Source organism: Bos mutus, chromosome 9 (assembly GCF_027580195.1).
Source record: "Bos mutus isolate GX-2022 chromosome 9, NWIPB_WYAK_1.1, whole genome shotgun sequence".
NCBI lineage: Eukaryota > Metazoa > Chordata > Mammalia > Artiodactyla > Bovidae > Bos > Bos mutus.
In genome coordinates this window covers 42,511,274-42,535,068 of record NC_091625.1, presented here as the reverse complement: position 1 = coordinate 42,535,068, position 23,795 = coordinate 42,511,274, and the positions used below count along the sequence as shown (strand labels likewise).

General features: G+C 47.0%; 1 protein-coding gene and 1 long non-coding RNA gene across 2 annotated transcripts in view; one reads left to right on the top strand and one right to left on the bottom strand.

The window, feature by feature from the left end:
- The window catches only part of SOBP (sine oculis binding protein homolog), a 164,311-nt gene extending 152,683 nt beyond the window's left edge, over positions 1-11,628 (top strand). The window contains 1 exon segment of the mRNA XM_070376515.1: positions 9,966-11,628. The gene's annotated coding sequence lies outside the window, so the exon portion shown is untranslated.
- LOC138989162 (uncharacterized) lies at positions 11,095-22,191 on the bottom strand. Its single transcript, XR_011465373.1, has 3 exons — positions 22,079-22,191; positions 21,688-21,799; positions 11,095-11,228 (listed from the first exon to the last, which is right to left on the bottom strand). It is a non-coding gene; the product is annotated as an uncharacterized lncRNA (long non-coding RNA).
- Positions 22,192-23,795: the final 1,604 nt, after the last annotated feature.

The following is a 23,795-nucleotide window of genomic DNA, read 5'->3' as shown; positions in this document are numbered from 1 at the left end:
AAACTTTCCATTAGAGTGTTGGATTGGAATCTGTGCTCGTAGGAACTTAAAAGTGTCATATTGTTCCTCTGACATGTCTTAGAGACAGTTTATTGGTGGTTAGATTGAATTCTTTACTATTCACCCTCAGCCATCAGAAACTGAGACATAAGATCCCATCTTTATCATAAGTAGCCTGTTTGAGTACTTAATATGAAAAAGAGGAGAGGGGGAGGAAAAAACCTTTTTCCAAACTTAAAATCCATTTAACCTTCAGAAGTTATAAATTTCAAACTGACCACAGGCCTCTGGGGCTCACACTCTTTATGGCTGGCAAAATACAACTTTCTGGTAAGAATGGGGGAAAGAAGGCTTTAAAAGGGCTCATAAACTTGCTTGGACATCTACTAGCTCTTACCAAACAGCATTTTCATGAGTTAAGTGTAAATGAGTCAGAAACATATAGATTGAATTTCTCTTAAAATACACATGGGTTTAAAAATTAAGGCCAAAGTGCTTGGCAAAATAAGTTTTGGTTTTAGCCAAACCCCAAATGTTTGAAAAAAATAGTTCTACAATTTGCCAAACCAAAAATATATCCAGGTCCCTCCATTCCTCTCATTTAATACGATGGCATCATAAGCATGGGACTGAATGTCTATTTTCATATCCACCAGGGTTTGAGCAATGTGACTCCCAAATACTAACAGAAAAACTATGAAAAATTTTTTTGTGGAAAAACCATATGACCTTGAAAATGAAGATGAGCAGTCACTGGTTCAGAGTTGTGATTTTGATAGCACTTCTCACTGTCTGATCCTCTGATCAACTTGTTCTCTGTCTCAGCTGTGTGTGTGTGTGTGTGTGTGTGTGTGTTTGATGTACAGAATAATAACTTTTTAAAGATCCTGTATTTGAAATGCTTAATTTTTACTTAATTAATATACCACGATCCACAAAAGTTAATAAACTCTTAATCATATCCGAACAAAGGGAGGCAATCCCCTTTTACTCATTATGGTTCAAAGTTAGTCTTCATTTATTTCCCTAGAGGGTAAAACTTATCCATTTTCAACCAACTGTCTTGAATACTGACTCCATGCAGGAGACGCTGTTATTAAGAATTAGAAGGAAGGAAGGAAAGAAGGATGGAGGGAGGGAGGTAGGAAGGTGGGGAGGGGAGGAAGAGAAAAGCCAAAAAGTGGGAGAGGGCGTGGCAGGAGTCTTTGACTTGTTTTGAGGAGCCAGTGACCTGAGAGAGACAAGAAATAATCAAGGTCACTGTTACAAGCCTCATGCAGAACCTGTGAATGGATGTGATACTATAGACAGAGTGCTTTGACAAGAGCAGGGACCCAGGCAGTTCACACTTTGTCATAACTTAGTACCCAGCTTGGGGCTGGCAGGATGGGCACATGAATGAGAAGAGAGGGTCAGGAAGGGCATAGTTAATGGTACCATGGTAGGGCTCCATACAGCAGGTGAATTTGGGGTTAGGTTCTAAAACCCAGAAGGGCCGTAAACTGGCAGTCAGGAATGGGGGAATAGGGGAGGCAGTAGGGTGTCAAAAGCCTCAGGTGAAGAGAAGAGAAGCCACATGAGGGAGGGCTGTCCCCTGCACCCGACTGGAACAGAGGACTTGGCTGCAGAGAGGGCGAGGGGGGAGGCTGGACGAGAGCAGAGGACTTGGCTGCAGAGAGGGCGAGGCGGGAGGCTGGACGAGGGCAGGTGGGTAGTGGAGCAGGGGGTCGTGGAGCTTGTGCTCAGAACATCAGGCAACGTCAGGAATGGCTGGAGGTCTGTGTTTGAGGAAAATTCCTTTAGCAGCTGTTTGCAGACTGAAAGGAAGCAAGAGAGAGACTGGCATCGCTGAAGCTGATCCCTGCATTCTGATGACAGGCTAATTACCAGAGTGAATTCTAAACATGGCAGGACGTTCTCGCTGCAACATGGGGGGATGAGCACTGCCACATCCACATGTTAAGTATGAAAAGCCATCGTAGCAATGCACAAGGAGGATGGACTCTTTTCTTTGAGCCCAGAGTAGGCCTAAAAGGCTTCATGGCACACAGTGGAAGGAAACCTCAAGACGACAGATCATCCTGAAGTTCAGGCCCCAGATTGTCATGGAAATAGGGCTCCATCCTTCTGACCACCCACCAGCACACCACCCCCGCCGCCGCCGCCGCCCAGCCCACGGCTGCTCTGAACCTTAGGCTGCTGGGGCAGGGCGTGGTGCAGGCTGTCAGTCACCTCTTAGGTGGTCAAGGAAGGCAGTGGCTCACCTAGCAAGGGACGTCCCTGGATGGACGCGGAGCCTGGACAGTGGCCATAGTGATGCCCAAAGCTCTGTCTTTGGACTGAAGAGCAGCCACAGGCTTGGGTAGCTTGCTCAAGGTCAGACACCGGGAGAGATCTTCACAGAAGCTGAATCAGATCCCCCCAGGGCCAGCAGGTACTGAGTTTGGTGACTGTGGGAGATGTCCTTTTATCTTTTTAACTCCCCAGACCAAAGGCCTTCTGAAACTTTTCCTCGTGGTGAAGTGGACTCCCGGTAGGAAAGGGAGGCAGTGTCTGGTTTAGGGGTACACACCTATGCCTTGAGGTTGGGCCGGCCTGTGTTCAGATCCCAGCAGAGCGGATGATTGAGGGAGGAAGTGGTTTCTCTCCTGGAGCCTAAGTCCCTAGCTCATCACGTTGCTGGGAAGAACAGATGAGGAAACCTAGGTAGAGTGTGGTGCATGTGCGGTACCCAGGAAAGCGAGTTCCTGTCTTATTAGAAAAGCTACAGTGCCTGGGAGAGGAGCCCGGGGCTGGAGTGAGGTCTGCTTGGGTCTGAAACTGGCTATGTTGCTTATTACCAGCTGTGAGTTTGGACAAGTTTTATAACTGTGTTGTGCCTACATCGTTCTCACTAAACAGTTGTAATAACTAATATTTCCTGCAGCCTTTTTAGATGTAAGCAGTGTTCCAGATGTTATATGTGCACAACAACCCTCTGGGGTTTCGTTATTAAACCAATTTTATAGATGAAGAAACTGAGGCACAGAGATGTTAAATATCCTACCCAGAGTCACTAGCCAGTAAATGGCAGTCCTGGGATCTGACTGGCAGCCTAGCTTCAGAGTGTCCCTGCAAAACCACTGAGCATGTCTTATATACAAAAAAAATGAAGGTAATAAGCCCCACTTCATAGAATTATCGGGCTCTAGTGTAAACAACAGAAGTACAATGCCCAGGAGGTTCCTGGCATATGTATAGTAGGTGCTCATTATAAGAATTGTCGGGGTAACGCCTGCAGCCCAGAACTTCTTCCCTCAACGTGTCATGGGAGGTCATGAAACACTTCCATGCTACCAACCTCGGAAGTTAGGGAAACTATTCCAGAAACCCTCCTAAGATGTCTGGTTCCACTTTTATAAGCAGAGACTGGGACACGCAGAGCACGCAGAGCTCAAGGTCACAGAGTGGTGCAGCCAGGATTAGAACCTGAGTCCTCTGCCTTTCCCCCAGTGGGACACGGGATACGACCTGGGCTGCTTGAGTTACACACCTGGTGCCAAGGACCAGAATCATACATTTGCCACCTGCAGCATTGCTTCCTCACACTGGGCAGCTGATTTCAGAGAGGAAATAGGTTGTACCTGAGTATCTGGGTGGAAAGGCGGGAGAAAAACAATTATTAGCCACACACTCCATCTCATTGTCTGTTGGGGAGGGGGCGGCTGGGAATCAGTATGCTTGCTCTTATTTTTCACATGAAGTTTCCTTAAATATGAAGCCCTTCTCTCTCTATTTCTCCTTCTGTCTTTCAGCTAAAGGGCTGGTTGTAAAGAATAAAAGAAGTGTCAGACCTCTTTCCCAGACCTAGCCTAAAAATCTTAAAGTCTGTTAATCCATAGACAATAGCTACTTGCCACATAAAGCTGCCTTTTTCTCTCAGTTTTTTTTTTTCTTATCTTTTCTTTCTTTCCTTTTTTTTTTTTAAACTTAGACTGCCTCATTCAGATTATATAAATAAATAACAAACTCAATCTTAGTACAATAAACATCTACTTTTGTGTCCAAGGCAGATTTTTTGGAAGGCACATGAGCCAACATCAGCTAGTTTGTGTATTGGCTAGGACTTGAATGAAAATGCAATTATTATTTCTTGTCAAATAATTTCTTGGAGTTCTTGTCTCTAAGGCCTCTGCCAGCTTTGACATCTGCTTGTCAGGGGGAGGAAGGGGAGAGATGAAACCTGGACTAGGGGGCAGCACTCCGAGGGGAGCGTGGACTTTGGGGTTGTAGGAGCTGGACTTCAGATTTGTCCCTTTCTAGCCGGTGACCTTGAGCAAGTAAGTTCTTGGCAAAGTTTCCTCATCTGTAAAATGGGGACAGTGATAAATACTTCATTAGCATTGTTGTTTCAATAAATCAGTATATAAAATACACTTGTTTTCAAGTGAAATAAATATGTAAAAGTGCCTAGTCCAATACTTGACATAAAGTAAGTGCTCCTTAAAATTTGACTCTTTGAAAACACTGCAATTTTCCCAAACTGAACAGGAAGAGCTTGGTCCCGAAAGTCAAGGGGCATAGGGATCGAGGCTTTTCTTCCAAAATTTCTTGCAAAACATTAGCTATATCATGTAATTCTTTGTTTATTTTTCTCTTTCATGAATGGATGTAGCCACTTGCTCCAGCACATTTGTAAAAATGTGTGCAGTTAGTCATGAATCCCTGCCTGTTTTTAGAAAAGGACCAGAGACAGGGTAATTTGTTTTGCTTAAACTCTCAGGTTTTAGAAAGGACTTGAGGTGGCTAAAGAAGATCCATTGTCCAGGGAAAAGATAAAGGCTTTTGCAGTGCACAGGAGGGGTTCTGCAGCTCAGGCTTCTTTGTCCCCCAGGATCTTTTAGAGGTCAGCGAGAGATAGCCGTGGCCACTTGTGTGAATAAACAAGTTTCTCTGCCCATTTGACTCATAGAACCAGCTAAACAAAGAAAAACAAAACTTAAATTTGTAAAACAAAGAATTAAAGATGGAGTTATCCCCGTTGGGGGTCTTATATGGTTGGAATTTTTGTTGATTAAAGAGTAAAATAAGAGATATTGCTTAAGGAGGAAAATTATTAAAAAAAAATCAAGGCCTTATGTTTGGTCTAATTTTTTTTTTCTTTTAGATAATATGAACCTTAGCTTATCAGAGCTGTGGGGTGGGCAGCTCAGCAGTGATGGAACTTACCATTGGTCCCACAGCCTTCTCATCATGGGTTATTTCCCAAAGCAATCATGCTATAAACAAGAAGCGATGTTTTAAAATTACTTTCATCAATTAGCAAGCAAGCTCTAAGAAAAGAGATGCCATGTACTTTGTAAATTAAAATGGTTTCCAGCTTGGTAAAAGCCATTTCAGAACTCTTCACAAACCGATGGTGGATGGAGGAAAAAGGGAACCATTTTTTGGCAAAACCTTCCCAAGCTGTAGCCCTGTCTGGGATGGGCTTGGTGCAGAGACCACGATCTGGCGTCACACCCGGGCTTATCAGCCAGTGCAGGCGGCTCTGTTCATTGACCATGGGGCTCTCCCCTTGTGAGTGTCCCAGAATAGCTGCAGCTACCTGAGAGCAGTCCAGTCCTTGGGGACTCATTATTGTCACAGATAAACAGCATGGCTGAAGCCAGCACGTAATAGCTGTATTTAACTGTGATAAGTGATGGGCCGACGTGCCCGAGTGAGTGGCATCATGGCAGGGCCGGGATAACTGGACAAAGACAAGCCAGCCTGGCAGTGGGCATCTCTTGCACATCATAGGGTTGATGCCACAGGATTTTGGATTCTGGGGAATATATATGACAGACCTGGAGAGCTTACATTCTAGAAGACAGGACAGACCTCCAGGATTTTGATTATGCTAATGACAAAGGTATTTAAGGAATCAAAGAAGAATAAAAGTTTGGAAAATGGATTAGATTAATGGAGGCAGGCTTCCTCACAGAGGTGGAATCTTGTATCACGGAGGGATTATCTTGAAAATACAGAGTAAGACACTTTTCCTTGGAATACAGAATAAGACATTTTCTGTGGCTACACATTTACATTTGGGAATGTGTAAATTAGAAATTTTCCTTTTAAATGCAACCTGCATCTATCTTGTTTAGTCACTAAGTTGTGTCGGACTCTTTGCTACCCCATGGACTGTAGCCCACTAGGCTCCTCTGTCCATGGGGATTCTCCAGGCAAGAATACTGGAGTGAGTGGCCATTTCCTTCTCCAGGGGATCTTCCTGACCCAGGGATCAAACCCAAGTCTCCTGGATTGGCAGACGAATTCATTATCGCTGAGCCGATAGTTAGGCTGTAAAGGGCAAAGAAGAAAAGGTGACAGTGACTGCATGCTGACAGCATCAATGTTAAGTTATTAACACTCAGGCCTATTTTTGTTTTCTATTGTGCTCTGAAAGTGCTCGTGTGATAAAGGAAAAGTAACTCAGTCGGCCTTAGCAGTGCTGTCCTCATGAAAAGGGAAAGTGTTGGTGGACAGAGGCTCGCTCAGTGCACTTGGCATGCAGTTGTGACTCCACGAAGGAGACACTGCATTTCTCTGGCCAACGGGGCAGCTGGGCCTGGAGTTCTGAGGGCACCAGCTGTTGTGCCTGTCGGAGATCGTGCACTGCGGAGCGGTTTTCAAACACGGTGCCTGCGTGGTCCATGGGGTGGGCTACGTGCGTGTGTGTGAGAGACATTCCATGTGGCAGGGCCCTGGGCTGTCCTGCCTTCAGCAAACCCCCAATTCAGAGGAAAACCCAAACGTGAGGCACAAACAGAACTGCTTGCATTAAGAGACACTTAAGAGAGGAGTGTGTGTGTCTGTGTGTGTGAGAGAGAGAGAGAGAGAAAGAAGGAGACTTTTTCTAAAACTTAGGACTTCAGGGTAGAGATGTTAATAGTCTTTCTTCTCAGTGTGTACTTCCATACTTGATGATGGCTTTGGTCCAAAGATCCTATAAATACAGTCACAGAATATGAGAGATGGAAGATAGAAAATCTCACTGAGGCCTTCATTTCACAGAGGAAGAATCCAGGCTCAGGGGGTTAAGGAATGAAGGTCACACGGCTGCAGAGGGTTCGTGCTGGACTATAGTCTACATCTCTGTCTCACTTATTGTAGAACTTTCCCCTTTACTCAGATCAGGAAATTTAGACAGAGAGGACAGATTGTCCCATATGATGTCTCTGCTGGGCAAGGGTCAGCTCGGGCCCTGGAAAACTTTCTAAAACCCCAAGCTCACTCCCTCCCCACTCTTGAGTTTCACACCTTGCCAGCCAGTAGCTCTCAGGAAGGTGACTCCCAAGCTTGGTTCTTCATTTTCATTGATTCCTGTGTCACCAACAGAGGGGCTGCCCTGACCAGCCAGAGCCAGGAGGACAGAGGAGGAGGCCTTCAGTTCACCCCCTCCTCAGATATCATCCGCTGAGAGCAACTCGCACTTCGGCAACACCACCATCCTGCCTGGGTGGGTGTCCTAGACTCGGCACATGCGTGGGGAGAGGGAAGGACATGGCACGGATCTTGCCTTTAGCCATTAAAATAAGCTTGGTGTGAGGAGGCTTTCCGAGCAGCAGGAGTGGGGCTGCAAAAAATAGAGTGTGGTGCAGCTGCACCCTTTAGAGCTTTGGGGGGAAACACGTATTATTTACCAGACAATAATAGATACCAGCGAATAATAATGATTATTATAGTGTTTGGGATGGCAAACGCTGTAGTTAAGGTTCCAGAATGGCTCTCATTATAATCCCGTTTTCCTGGTCCCTTATGAAAGCCTGGAGATTTTCTCCAAGCAGGCTGTTGCTGTCCGTGTTTGGCCTTTGTCCAAAGGCGATTTCAATATAAGGAGACTTATTTGAGACATATTCCCCTTTGGAGGCGGTCATGCTCACATTAAAGAAAAAAGCTATATCCTTGAAAAAGCAGTTGTAGCATTCTTAAGTGAGTAATTCAAAATGGTGGTGCTTCCCAGTCACTGGAAGAAAGCGTTAAACACCTTTTTTTTTTTCCTTTTTAAAGAAAGGATTCAGAGGTCCCCTCTGACTATGAGATTTGGTCACTCTTGGTCCCAAGCCCAGAGGTAGGGATGGCTTTCCTCCCTTCACAGCAAGTTTCTTGCTGTGCTTCTTACACAAAAATAAATCCTCCCCAGAAAAGCTATGCTCTGTCCATTTGGATCAGTTTCCAAGTTCTCGTCTCAGTCCTTTGTGACCTCTTATTTGATGGTGGCTCTTAGTGTTTTTGTTTTGGTACCTTTTTTCACCATTGTCTTAAAGAAAACAAGAAAGAAAGAGAAAGGAAGGAATGAAAGAGAAAGAAGAGAGAGAGAGAAAGAATAAGAGGAAAAGAAATTAAAGTGAGCTCTTTATTCTGAGATAAATAGCCACATTTCCAAATCTGACCATGCCAAATGAAAAGGTTTCCATGGCCTTGTAATTCCACTCCCATTGCATATTTGTGGTGTTTTGCATTTTCACTTTGGTTATTTAATATACATATTAAATGCACACGGATCTGGTGATTTAATGTGATTTGGGGAACTCAGGCATTTCCTGTCATGCACATTCAGATTTTCAAGTCTTGTTTTTTGGCTGGTCATTATTATGGTTACCATTAACACCAGGATTTGGATAGCAGGGTTCAAAGCACAAGCTTGGATGTAGTCCTCCCAGTGGGCATTTTGACCTCTTCACACTTGCGCTAAATTCATGCTGCAGACACTCTGAGCACGTTTCCAGGTCTCTTTGTGGCCTCTATTTCTTCGTCTATAAAATGAGGAAATTGTGTATATTATCTCTGGGGTCTCTTCAAGTTCTCCATTCTATCACCTGAAATTATTTGTTCATTGTTCTAGGAATAATCTCAACAGTTGTAAAGATGTTTACGATCCCTCTGCTACCACATCATGTTAGCCAAATTCTACCCATTCACATTTCTGACATCTCCATTTATGGGCAGGGGGGAAGAAAGTACTGTTTGGGGACATGGGGGACAAGAGTTGTTTGACTCCCATTCATTTGACAAATGTGTGTTGAGCTGAACACGTTTGTCCCTGGGTGTAGGGACGTGAACAAAACAGACTCTACCCCACACCTCAGGGACTTTACAGTTTGGTTGGCCAACTTCTAAATGGCTGCTTCCTAGCGGTGATGGTAGAGTGTCTTCAGGAGGTTGTATTTTAAGCCAGGAAACTGGTAGCAAATGAAATAAGCCAGTAAAGATAGAGAGGCAGAGCCCGACATCTGTGGTGGAAGTTGGGATGGGCGTTCCCCACTTTCCTGGTGACCGTCCTTCATACCTGATGTACTGGGATGAGTCCCACGTTGGGTTTGGATAGGAAGGGATGTGAGTGGCTCACCTTTCAGGCTGACCCACAGAGAGGGACACTTCTTCCAGCTCAGTGGTCCCTGTAGGAAACCCCTAAAGAGAGGTCTAGGTGTCTCAGGAATTTTTCACATGCTAAAACGTTCATCTCATGGCCTTCCTCCTTTGCAGCAAACCTCGGGGCTGTTACATGAGGTATGGGGTGAGGTCTGCAACTCCAAGTCCCCTAACGAGCTTGCCTGTCTTTGGGGGTGCCCTTGAGCAGCTCCAAAGACCTCCTGCCAGTTAAGGGTGCACTAACGTGGAGAGCGAAAGCTGCCGGGTCGCAAAGGATGCCACTGTGGTCTTTGGGCGAGGGCGTGGTGCGCCATGCTCATTATGGTATTCCAAAAAGCGACTCGAGTTTCATTTCCTCACACAAAGCTGGCAGGGCTGACCCTGCACAGAACCGTGAATGAAAGTTGTGTGGAAACCAGGCTGTGCCGCCCCGTTGTGGGGCCTCCTCTCTAGTCTGACCTGCCGGCTGGAGAGCGTGCTGCTCTGACTCATGCCGGGGTTCTCCCCAGCCTGGGGGTGGGGGGCGGTTTGGTCCAGTGGATTCTAACAAACCCCTTCTCCTCTATTTCTAGGAACGCGCACTCACAGGGTAACTTGCATGGAGAGAGGGCGCAGAGCAAACCATATCTCGCCATCCAATGACACCAGCTGGTCCGCTCACCACCCCCTCTGGCTAAAACTCAAGCAAATAAAGCCGCTTCCTGTCATTAAGCATCTCAGAGGAAGCAGCTCTCCCTCAGTGGCCTCTAGCCCAGAGAAGCCAGCACGTCTTGGACCCACCAAGCGGGCCCAGCCTTCCTGCCGCCACCATCTCTGCTTCTCCCCAGAGGAACTTAGGGATTTTGCCCCTGGTTTAAAAAAAAAAAAACCCAACAACAAAACACCAACAAGCCACAAGGACCAATGTAGGTATTCTCCCCGCCCCATCTTCCAAGGCTCAGAGGGTGAGGCTGGAAGACGATCTGGATTTGAAAACAAAAATCTTTTTTAAATCTTTTTAAAAACTGCTGTGGTTTTGCTGCTACACGAAGAGTTGTGATTTGCATTGTATGGTTTTGGACCTATACTGTTCACGTTTTGACGGCGGAGAGGGATCGTACTGGAGTCCCAACGCTTCCAGATTCATCTCTGTCCTGCCCAGGATGCACTTTTAAATGAAGAGTTAGAATATTTTATTGGCTAATATACTTTTCTTGTTATTTTTACAAAGGCCACCTTTATCCTTTTTAATGCCATATTTTCAGTGTTACACTTTTATGGCTTTTAATTTTCGATTTGACAGATGTAAGAAGCAGCATGAATAGTTTATACTGTGGTTTTTCAGAGACTGAATGCCAAGAGAACTCGGTAAATGTTTATTCTTCTCAGCTTTCTCTTTAAATTCCCCTAAATAGCGCCCCATTTGGGAACAGAGCAAGAGTGTTGAACTGAAGACCAAAATGCCCTGAAGGTGTAAAATAATCCGAGGGGGAATATTTGCTGGGCGTCACGAAAGACTTGGATGAAATTTCAACCCTGATGGTTTTCGGTGATCCAGGAAGTCAGTGAAGCAATCTCTCTATACGCAGAGCCCTTTCATGATAATTAGAATGGTATGGACAAACCAATGAAAACAGGAGGGAAAGTGAGAAAGCTCACCCATGATTCTGTTTCACTGTTTGCTTTCTCCTGTCATGGTTAAGAGAAATGTGCAATTCGATCCTCAATCAGTGGGTGGAGGATAACAGGGTAGATTTTCTTGTGTGCACTTGTACAGTTGTAGCTGGGAGTCCAGAAGTCCTCTAGAGCATGTGTACTGGCACTGAGTTGGTGAGACAGTTGTGGAGTATCCCATTCTGATGAGTACAGAAAAAAAAAAAGAAAAAATAAGAAAAAAATCCAAAAAAAAGAAAAAAAAAAAAAAAATGAAAAAAAATCAAATCACCTTGTGATTCAGTGTATCTGTTTACTAACTCCAATAAAGCAATTGTTCCCTCTGGAGGGGTCCAGGTGCCCCCGCCCACAGGCCGCTGAGCTGGCAGCAGGAGGGGGCGGGTGAGGCAAGGACGGTGTCACGCTGGCCCTGAAGCACCACGGGGCCGTGGATGCGGTGTACATACTGTATTTCTATATCCTCCTTTGTACAGAGTCACTTAACAAGTCAAGCTACTGTCTTACAGGTGCTCCTTATTTATTAGAGCTGTGAGAGCTTGGGGGGACACACCTGGCGAGCGAGCTCGCTTTTTAAAAATGAAATGTGGGGGGGCAGGGGAAGGGGGCGGGAGGGAGGGGAAGCTCGCAAGCCCAGGGAGAGATTTATAAAAGTGAACAAAAGGAAAACTTCCAGCCACCGATTAAACCAACCAACCGACCCCAACACCAAACCCGCCCATGCAGGACGCAGCAGCCCCACCTCTGGGCACCCCTTTCCCTGCGGGGGGCCCCCAACGTTTCCTCATTCCCTGACACAGTGTCCGATTCATCAAACAAAAATAAATCTCTAAGAAAGAAAAATGCACTTATATGTGCTTATTTTGCTTTTCTCATTATTATGACTATTGTTGTTATTTTCCTTGTTACAGAAGGTATTCATGTCTTTCCCCCAGGGAAATTTTTTTTTTTTACATAAAGCTAGTTTTAAAAGATGTCGAAATAGAAGAAGTGAAGCTGGCCCTTCCCAACCTGCATCTCTGCAAACAAGAGCCCACCTGGTCTGTTTGAGGGTCTGATTTCCCACCATGTCCATCATTGACAACACACAGCACATGTGGAGTGAGCTCTTGGGCCTGTAGACTGGGGTACCCCTTCCCAAAGGCTCTCCAAGTCCTGATTTTTTTGGTTCCAAGGGTTTGGTTCTAAGGCTCAGGAAGCGCCATGCGCTAGAAGCAAAACTCCCCGGTGGACTCCGCTCCCATCAGTACATCAGTTCACCTGTAGGTCAGGAGTGCTTCATGAATGGGAAGAGTCAATCTGGTTTTGCTTTGGTACCTGAATTAAACATCAGAAAGTTTCTAAGATGGAGAGTACATGAATACCTAGTTCTAGTCAATGTAGATCTACCCCAATCCTCTTGTTTTACATATATAAAAAAAAAAAAAAAAAAAACTGAAGCCTAGAAAAGTGAATTGACCTGCCCAGGCTCCACACTGAGTTGGTTTCACTTGTCAAAAAATAAATGTTCATTAAAAAAACGTAGGCACCATCAGCAATCTTCTCTAAATAACCATTCTTGGGGTGGATTCTGACGACCTAGTTTCTTTCTCTTGTAAAGCCTGAGCGATCTTGGAGGCTTCGAGTGTGGGTTTATGGTTATGACTCCATGGGAATCCCTCAGCCCCAGCCGAGTTCATACAGGGGCGGGCACCAGCTGGGGCGGTCTGGTGCAGAGTCCCTGATAGCATTATTTATCTGGACTTGGCTGTAGACACCATCGCCCAGGATACTGATTCTGCTTTTGTCTGTAGTCCAAGATTGTCCAGCAAACATGTTGACCCTTCAGGAAACAAAAGCTCCCTTTGTTTCAATAAGAAAAGATTCCGTGGTGTCTCATCAGACAGCACACCTTTTCCTCTTTCTCTACCTTCTCTTAATCTCAGTGTTCCCTGAAATACAGAATCCTCTTGGGCTATCAAAACTGTATAGAGAAAAATAGAAATAATTATGCCAACATTTATGAACACGTGTTGAGTACAAGTACATTATTAGCCTCATTTACTCACAGAAGGTCCTAGTATTTCTCCCCTTTTTTTAATTGCATGTTAGGATCTAAAAGCTCAGTGTGTTTAGTAGTCACCCCAGATCATGCAGCCAGTGAGTGACAGAATGGGATTCAAACCCAGGGGTTTGGCCCAGAACCCAGGTTGCACGTCCAATCTGCATGTTGACATCTTCATGGATTGTCATTTTTGTAAGTTCCTGGCAGTGATTCAGTTTGTTGTTCTAAAGTGGCCCTCATTTAAAACTAAGCCAGAGAGTTGAGTGTTCATGGTTACCCCACTCCACGGCTTATTGGGTGTGTGGATAGGCTGAGGCCACTCTGCTTTCGGAGAAATTAGGTAGTGAATTCCCTGTTGGTTAGCAAAGGCCCACTGAACACACCCATATGTGATGCTGAGGGTAGCCCAGGAGAGACCAGAGCTCACCACTCCTGCCCCGGGTGGCTTACACGTGGTGGGAAGGTGGGGTTGTGGAAAAGATGGACCACTTCTTGGTCTCAGCAGGACCTCTCTGTAAGTTCCTAAGGTTTATATGAATGCACACTTTGAGCCTGGATTCACAGCTACACAAAGCCACTTCTTTTGCAGATGTTCCCTTGACACTGGATGGGCAGCCTGAGCTTCAAGCAGACCTGTAGATGCCAGCTGGTGCTGCCCAGAGGGCACAGCCAAAGGCCAGGGCTGGGACCCAGGGGCAAAGGCACTCAGGATTCACACCTGCTCCCTGTCCTCTCTGGCTCCTCCTCTACACTTGAGCTTAGCTTCCGCTTCCTTGACAAGCTTCCACAGGGTCCCTCCCGGGAATGTGTCTACCCTGCTTACAGCTCTTCAGCGGTTCCCTGTGGCCTATGGAGTGGCACCCAGAACCCTTCCTGCTTTGGCCCCTGCTGGCCTTTCTAGCCCCACTGGCTCCCTGCCCTCAGCCTCACCTGCACACCATCTGCAGAATTAGGAACTGTTTCCTGACACCCCAGCTCTCTCTCCCACTCCTGTGTCTTTGCACAGGGAGTTGGCCTTGACTGTCTGTCCCTGTCTTCCCAGGGCAGTATCAGTAGCCCTTCAAGACTTGGCAACTACTCTAGGAACGCATTCCTGGGGAGGCTGCAGGGCCCACTTCCTCCCCTCCCCTCTGGGCTGAGGCCCCTCCAAGCCCACCTCCGTCCAGTGCACAGCACACTCAATTTGTCCAGTCACTCACCTGGCCATGCCTTTACGAGTCTGTGAAGTCCTTGAGGAAGCGGATCCTGCTTATCTGCCTCGTGTCTCCTAGGCCCCTCACGTGGAAAGCCCTCCTTCTTACTATTGTCTGTAACCACAATGAACAAGCCAACCGCTTCAAAGCTTAGTTGATGTGCCACCTCTCCGTGGAGTCAGGCCTGCTTCCCTGAGGGGCAATTGGTCGTTTCTCCCTCTGGCTCCCACGGCTCTTGTTTAAATGCACCGAGGCCTCGTCTCACACTGTTCTTCCCACATCATCCAGGCTCCTCAAGGGAGGGCACCTTGGCCTTCCTAACTCGGCATCCTTGAGGAGCTATTCTCCATCCTTGCAACAGAAAATGTCGGCTGAGTTGAGGCCCTTTTCTCCTACAAGCCTAATGGGAGGAGAGGACAGGGAACCCCAGAAACCAGAGCCACCGTGAGGCAGACATGGGAAGGCTGCGTTTGGAGTTTCATTTTTTGTTTCTGAGGCTCAAGAGAGGAGGTGCTGTGGCAGCCCCAGTTCAGTACATCTTCAGGCAGCTTTTAAAAGCGAGGCACGACACAAAAGGGAGAAGACTCAGCGCTGCCCCAAGGCTTCTGTGCTCTGCAGTGACTCCAGGCAATGGGACGGTTACACATTTTCCCCCCAAAAGCCTTAGAGATCATTCCTTGACCCTCGGGTACATATATAGATGGCAAGTTAGTCTTCGTCACCCAGAAACGGCCTCTTATTCTCCATCTTCGCCATGGTGGACGGAATGAGCAGTTGCCATCAGTGTGTGGCGTTCTCGTGAAAGGAGGAGCCTCGGCTGGTCCCATCCTTAGGTGCTTCCTTTGTGCGCAGCCCCAGTTCTGCATACATTCGCTACTAAATTCTCATAACAACCCTGTGAGAGAGGCACTAGCTTGACCATCATCCCCATTTCAGTCAAAAAAGCCTGAGGCGTGACAATGCAGGGGGCTTCTGTCCGCAAATGGAGGCAGAGCCCAGCAGCGGGCTCCAGTGGCCACACTCTCTGTGCGGCGCTAAACAACCTTACCAGTGCCCACCAGTGCCCAGGAGGCCCGGCGGTCCAGGCAGAGTTCAGGTCGTGTGTGTGTGTGTGGGGGTGGGGGGGGTGCTCAGTTGCTCAGTCGTGTTGTGGCTGAGTTGACTCTTTGTGACCCCATGGACTGTAGTCTGCCAGGCTCCCTGTCCATGGGATTCTCCAGGCAAGAATGCTGGAGAGGCTGCCATTTCCTACTGCAGGGGATCTTCCTGACTTAGGGATCAAACCTGCGTCTCCTGCATTGGCAGGCAGATGCTTTACCACTGTGCCACCTGGGAAGCCCCAGCCTTGGCACCCAAACCATGCACTTCAGATAGCTTTGACCTCTATATTGTGTTCAGAGAGGAAAAACTAATCTACTTCTCTTGATGCCTGGTTTTGAACATCACCAAAAACACGACTGTCACTGTTTCCATAGGGAAAATTTGAGGGAGATGGGAAGGGGCCTGGGCCCGCAGCTAAGAGAAGAGAAAGGCACTCTGGTCTCGTGTTAGGTTTCCTGCGGCAGGAAGAAAGGGGGCATGTGGGCCAGGGGCTGGTTTCCATTTCCCTTATTCTGATTCGGGGAGCTGTAAGCGGGGCTTTCTCCTGCAGCTCTTGTTTGGATGGTGAAGGGGTGTCAAGTGAGAGCAGCATGGGACTGCTGGGGCCACACAGGACTGTGTCCCTCTGCCCAGTGGCAGGGGGCTAGAGCCCGTCTTCACCGTCACTTTGGGGCTGGACCACTGGATCCAAGGTCAGCTAGCTGACTGCACAAATGGACAAAAATGTTGAAAGTCCCCAAGTGCCAGACTCCACACAGGGCAGTCACTCAGATGGGCCCAGACAATTTTTAATAAACCCCATGCTATACAGTCAGTGTGATCCTCATTTCTGGATGAGAAAGATACAGTCCAGGAAGATTAAGTGATCTGCTCAGGTCACTCAGCTGATAAGGAAGAAACTCACAATTTGGGCCCTCAGCCCCCACGTGCAGTGCTCTCTGGTGGTAACACAGCTGCAGAAATACCAGTGTCAACTCAGGTCACAACTCAGTACGAATTTGAATCAGCCAACGGGGCACATGCCTGATGACATCATTCCAGTCTGCTTCTAGACCTCTGGAAAGAGATCACCCTCTCTTTCCTCGCCCATTCCTCACCTGCAGGGTAGGGCCAAACCAGCAGATGTGACCCCCTCCAAGAGGGAATGAACTCCACCAGAATAAACCCCACCATTCATCTTAATGGGCATTTACCCAACATGTTCTAAATGCCACCTTGGTTGCATTATTTTATTTATGCCTCATAACAGCCCTTAGGAGGTGATTACTATGATTATTCCCATTTTACAGATGAGGAAGCTGAGCACACAAAGGCTAAGTAAGGGCAGAGCCCGCTGCTGCATCTGGGCGGTCGGATATCTGGCCCTCGCCTCACCAGCACACTCACGTTTCAGCTTCCCTCTTGTGGATGGATGGATGGATGCCTGAAAGCATCTTGTGAGCGCAAGAGCATTTAATTGAGTATTTTGAGGCCAAATCATACACTTTCATGTACGTCATCATCTTTGAGAGTGGCTGGAGCATCAATCCTGGAAGTCATGTGGACGAGCACAGAAGTGGTTCCCATCTCCCTGAGTTATAGAAAAAGTTAATTGCCCATTTCTTCTCCACCTAACCGCCCATCAATTCCTGTCCTGAAAAAGAACTCTTCTCTGCAAACCCTGCTGGCCTCACAATCCAGCAAATAGGAATGCTCAAGGGGATTCACTCCAAAGCTCTTTGCTGTGCTTATTTCCACTCGTGTGCTTCCTTTTAACAGCCTGGGAGCAAGGACCAGGGCTAATTCATCTTTGCATTCCCTTCACACACCTGTCACGCAGGGCACACTCAGTGTCAAAGGAGTTGTTAGATATGTAGATTCTGGCTGCTGCACCTCCCTCACTGTGGGACCCTGAGTCCCTCAAATCTCCTCCACACCCTCTATGTCTGTGAAACCCCCTACCCCATTTCCTGTTCCCCTCCAGGATGTCCGAGCAGCAGTAAGAGGCCACCACCTGCCCAGCGGTGTGGACAGGCCGGCTCAGGAAGCCTCAGCTGTTTGGGGAGAAAAAGGAAAAACCGCTCCTTATTTCTCCTCTCCTACTTCTCCTGCCAACACTTCACTCACGTTTCATTTAAATGTCCTGTGTAAGATAATTTCTGGTATTGGAAGTAGTTGAAAAAAATTTTTTTGTTTAGGAAAGGCTGGTGTTGGAGTGAATGAGCTCTGGAAGGCGTGCCTTTTGACCTTGACCAAGAAAGGGAAGGTCAGTGCCAAAGCGTATTTAGCCACAAGCTTTGGACTGTGGGGTATTCTTATCCCTTTCTTTCTAGGTTTATTTAAACAAAAGGGAAAGATGATCACAACATAGAAAAATGAAAACAATTATAGGCAGAGAAAGCAGAGTTTCATAAAATAACAGCACCCAGGAGGGCTCCTCTGGATCACGTTCTCCCAGCACTGGAGCCCCCAGCCCACACCAAGACCTCCCTTCCAGGGCTCGGCCGTACGCCTCACAGTACCCTTCACGTTCGGTAGCTGGATTAGGGCTCAGGACCAGAGGCCAGGAATGCAATAAGATACTTTTCTATGTATTGATCCTTTTAAAAAAGAGTTTGTTTTCATGAAACTTTAATTCACTTTTTTTTTTTTTTTTAGCTTTTTAGCCTAACTGCTACACATTTTATCCCTGTTCTTTGTGAAATGCTAATCCAGCCCAGGGTTTTCATTTTCCGGGTGTAACTTTTCAGAAATTGTATATCTGCATAGCAACCCAGCAAGGGCTGCCTATGTCACGGTATCATGTGTCAGAAAGATGAAAAGGACTCCAAACCCCAGCTCTCCACACACTTGGCCCTCCGATCCCAGGGCAGAGAGCTTCTTGGCCTTAATATAAATGGCAGGAGAGTCATTTCGGGGCCAGAGAGGTGCAAACTTTTATCTTGTTGATGACAGAAAACGACACATGACCTCAGCTCAGCTCAGCGGGGACGAGCAAACCCGAAACAAAGGCCGTATTTTTCTCAGCTCTCGTCCCGGCTGTCAGCTTCCAAGTGCAACCTGAGCCTGGATTCCGAACCCAGTGTCCAGATTAGAGATTGTTGACTCAGATTTAGTGGTGAAACGTGAGCCCAACTCTGTTGATGGCAGGCCTTGAAGGAGCAAGTTTAGTTAAGCCAAGAGAGATTGTATGTCAGACGAGAGCCTGGCTTCTCTTTATCACAAACTTCCTGATCTGCCTCTGTTTTAATAGTTTCCACCACCACCACCAAAAGACAGACAGCGAGGGAGAGACAGAAACAAAGGTGGAGAGAGCCAGAGACAGAGAGAGGGAGAGACAGAAGGAAGTTTTGCCCCTCAGTTCATCTCCTCAGTGTCATAAATCAGGAAATTAACAAGTGTGTAACTGGCCTTTGCCACAGTCAAAGACAATAAGCTTTTTGTGTTTCTTACCGGTGGTGAGCACTTAACATAATCAATGGAGAGCTCCACTCAGAAAGGATGAAAAATGTGGGCTTGATCTTGCCACTTAAAGGATATTTCCCGATACGCAGGCACATGGCTTTTATGAGGCTCAAACATGGCTTAGAAACTTGCCTCTCTGGTCTGAAGGCAGGTCATTAAGAGAAATCATTACATCGCTTTCCCTGTCTCTGTCTCTCCGTTTTTTATTTTGGCGCCTTCCCGGCTTTTCCTTGGCTTCTGATTTCATCCCTCTTTTAGATTCTCTGTGCCTTCAGTAATTTATGTGCAAGATATTTTTCCCAACCTCCAAATGTTTTTCCATTTGGCAAACCATGTCCCGATGCTTCCACACAATGTAACTGTAGAGTTCATTTACACTAGAAAACACAAGCTTGGTTAATGGAAAAGCCGAACAAGCCGACGTCGGTGACCCCGGGTGCGGGGCCGATTCACAGACGATCTTCCAGGCCACCCCTGGGGACACGTGGGGGTGGGTGTTGGGGAGCAGTGTCTTTCCTCGCTTGCCACAGATGCTTGGCTTCAACCCTCCTTGTCTCCGAAGAGGAGAGAATTCCTTCCAAGCCCCTTTCTCGTATAGTTTTTGGAAGCTTCAGGGCACCATATGGAGAATCATTTCGTGATTCTCCTGATGGCTTTTACGTGAGCAGCTATAAATTGGATGGCTTCCTTCAGGTCTGCTATCCCTATGGAACCTGCTAAGGACTGTCGGGAGTAATCACTGAAGATGTTAGTCCTGAGTGTTCTCTATGGGACAGAAAACCCAGGCCTCCTCCTGGCTGGGCACAGAGTTAAGGAGCCCAGGGAGGGTCTGGGTGGGGTGGGGCAGGCCATGCAAGCCTTTCCAATTGGTCACAAGGGTGCTTGGCCCCAATGACTTTTTCATTCCAAAGTCAAGGATTTAGGATACAGGCGGAAGTTGAGGCCCCGCCCCCCCATTGGGTTTATGTCCAGTCACAGGGCACATCTAGACAACATTTTGGCTTCTGAAAGATGAGTTTTATTCATTAACTGACACTCTTTCTTCCTTAGCAGTTGCAATGATGTAGAGTAGACTCCCTGCATTTTACCTTTTAAAAGTGGCTTTCCCTCAACCCAATACTCTCTTAATTTAATAAGCCAATCAAAGGCAAATTGTTGTTCTAATAAGGATACAATTGAAAGTGAATCTTTTTAGAGTGTTTATTTTGCTTGGATAGCATTTCCTTAAGTAATTTCTCTGGCCCTCTGGATCAGCGCCAGGAGGGCAGAGGGTGGCTAATATCTTCTAGGGAACCACAAATGAAGTACCAAGCCTTAAAACGGTTTCCCAAGCACTTCCGTTTTAAAAAAAAAAAGTTAAATATAAAAATCATAATACTAAAGATTGGTTGGCTCTAGGAACTCATTCCCTTGGATGTAATTTTAGGCTTTTGTTTGTCTTTCTTGATTGATAAAGTAATTATCAAAATGGGTTAGAAAATAATAGCCAACTGGTGAGAAAAGGAACAGTTGGAGGAAGCAAAGCAACGGAGGAAAAGCCTGCACAGACTCAACTCCAAGCTTTCCAGTGAAGCTCCATGTAACTTCATCTCTTTTGCCTCTCCTGTCCCTGGGGGCTGACCATGGCTCTGGCTGGATGAAGCTTCTCCATCACCCGGTAGCTAATGAACTCGTCCAGAAAGGCTGCTCTTGTCCTCTCTCCCCTGGTTCCTTCTCTCCTTCTCACCTTTTCTCCACCCGCTTCACTCTGAAGCCTGCCACAGGCCAACCAGAACCCCAGCAGATGTTTGTGTTTTATGAGCCAAATGGGAGCCTGAAGGATCAACCAAATACCAGCCCCAGTGAAAGATGGAACCAGGCCATCTGACATCAGAAACACAGAATGCCCACCCAGGCTGGGCTTCCAGGGAGCAGAAGGAAGGCTCGATAATGAGCTGGCACACCCTACGTGCTGGCCCATTGCTCTACCTTCTGAAGAGCACACAGGGCCCTTTCATGGAGGCTTGGGGAGGTTGGGCAAGACCTTCCACGAGCTCCCCTCCCTGGATGGCAGTCCTGGCGCCCAGCAGCTTCCCCTCTTGCCAGAGCACCGTGTGGTGCCCTGACTGTGACTCCTGGCCCAGGCACGAGCTGCAGGTTAAGGACCACGACCATCAGTGGCTTGGAAGTGCCATGTGGCTCAGTAGACAGCCCTGCCTTCACACCACTGTAGGACCAAATAAGGAGAGTGGACAGAGTGTGGGGGGACAGATGGAAGATCTAAGTTTCTGTCTCAGCTCCACCATTTATGCTGCTGTTGGCTGTGTTGGTTTTTATCATCTCTGAGGCTTGCTGTCTCCATTCGTGATATGGAAATCGTAATAGTCACTCGGGGTTACTTCCAGGATTAAATAATCCAGTGTGCGCTAGCTCTGGGCCCATTCCTTCACTTTCCCTGCTCTGCCCTGTATGGGAGGGAATCAGACTATGACTGAGTTCAGCCAATGGGAATGTGGGAGAAAGGTTTTTTCCCCACCCCTCACCCCAGCCCCCTGCTTCAGGCAGCTTTTCCAGTAACAACTTCCTCTCTGTCGAGTCTCCTGTCCCCTCTGGAAAGCCCAGAGTATGGCAGGTCCCTGAGTGGCCTCCTCCCTCTGTTCCTCTGTCTTGGGGTGGTCTCACCACCCTTGCCTAACTGCTCAGCTTGCCATCCCCTTCATTGAATTCCCTTGCATGTGAACGTAAGCGCTGAGGTGCTTTCTGTTTCTCTGGTTGGACCTTAGCCGATAGAGTGTGTGAACGTGCAAATGTATCTTACACCTAGAGGAAACAGATGTCCTGAAGATCTCAGCACACGAAGATCAAGGGGGCAGGGCCACTAACCTGGTTCTTCTCACTCTAAAGCATCAGATCCTGGGCTTTAACCATGAGGTCGGGGTCTTCCTGCACCAGCTGTCAATCAGAAGCAATTTCCAGAGGGGTTCTTCAACTTGGGCTTTTATAAAGACAGAAAAATGGGATAAGATCTACATATTTTTTAAAAATCATACATTAGTTTAAAAACATACTATAATGCCAATATCCAGTGGACTTCTGGTCTGCTTTCCACGCACTCTCTCCTAAGGCAACTATAGGCGGTGTGGCCTGGTGTGTCTAGACTCTTTCACGGTCGCTGACCTCCTGAGTCTCCTGCTACTCCTGTTCCACACCTAGGAGCGTTTTCTCCTTTCCCAGCTGTGTTCTCCAGTTCAGTGAATGAGCATCCCTGTCTTACCAAGGAGGGTGTGTATGTGTGTCCATCAGCGCCCTGCTCCGTCCCTCCTGGGCTTGCTCAGCCCTTGGTGCTCTCTCTCTCCATCTGCCTTCTGTCTTCTGGTTCTTCTGTGCTGCAGGGATGGGAAGGTTGTGCTCCACTCCTTTTGGCAGGAAGTGTAACTTCCTCATTGAGGTCAAATTGAAAATGGATTTCCCCACTGGGCAGAGAGAAGGAGGCCCAACTTCCCTTTCGCGTTATTAATCAGTGCCCCTCCCCTGCCGGTGGCTGCCGGGCTCAGGACAGTCTTGCTTAACCATTTCTTGCTCAGCATCGTGAAATCTCCAAAGGCACCACGGGAGCTCTAAAGTGCTGGGTTTTGGATCATTGTGCTCTGTGGGCATCTCTCCTCGGGTCCTGGGCTACTGGTGCCGTGTGGGGAGGGGGACAGTTAGGACAAGAGTGCCTTTGCCTGAGGAGTATATTTAATGCATTTTTCTCACTCCCATCTCCATGGGCAGATTTATGCTGTTTCATCTCAAACTGACAGGCCTAGGAAGACATTCTTTATGGGTATGTCTCTCTCCTCCCCTTTGACTGGATTCATGTCATTCCTATTGAAAGTATACTAACCAAACCACATGCAGGCATTTTAAACACACCTGCGACCTCATAGATGACATTGTACACTCAAGTGTAAATGGGGGTATCCCTAGTTTTGTGCTTCCAACCTCTCCCGGATTGCAGCCTTGCAATTTAGACTCATGTGTTCCTCACACAGTCATAAAATCATAACACTTCAGGCCTGGAATGGACTTGACTGTTCATGCCGTTCAATGCACCTGTCTTTGCACCTGAGGGAACTGAGCTGTGGACATAGGTTGCATGACTTGGCCAGTGGCAGGTGGCCAGTGAGGGGCAGTGTCAAGGAGAGAACATGGGTCTTCAGGGACCTCAATCTAGTGCTCCTTCCAGTGACCCTATGGTGATTAAAACCAACAAAGCTTTTGTTGCCTTGATGCGTGTGAGTTGTGTTCCACTGACATGACACTCAGAGATGATTAAGTGTGCCCTGGTGTTTAACCCTGGGCTCCACGGAAAATACACAAGTGCATATACATAAATACACACGTGCTTTATAAATTTTTGCTGATATAAAACATGTTTAGCATACAATTTACACATCATATAATTCAACCCTCTTTGTTATCTATTCCCTATTGCCAGTTAATTCTCACAGGATGTTTTTGTTGATCTTGGCTGAATTCTTGTACCTGTACCTGGCTGCAAAAATGAAGAAATGTTCAGTGGTATTTTCTTGTACATTAGCCAACAAGACAAAAGTAAAGCCACAAAAACACAAGTTGAAACTTTGCTTATTCTTCAGTGACAGCAACGATATTTTCCTAAATCAGCTAGTAGCCTTCAAATATGGGGAGGATATTCTTTCAAGTTTTTGTGCTATTTGCAATATCACAGCCATAGATAGGACATGTTTTGAGTTTAATCCTCAATATAATATTAATATTTTCCATCATCTTCCTAAGTTTAGACAATCAGCAAACAATAAATCAAGCCCTCGGGTCTAGCATATGCTGATTTCTGTGGCATGAATATTTTCATTATGATCAAGCTACCAGTGTGATGTCACTGAACTCGGAGTTGGCAAGACCTGTGCAGAGGCTCCACATTATGCAGTATTTCCATTATTCAGATACAGTAGGTGTAAATAACCCCA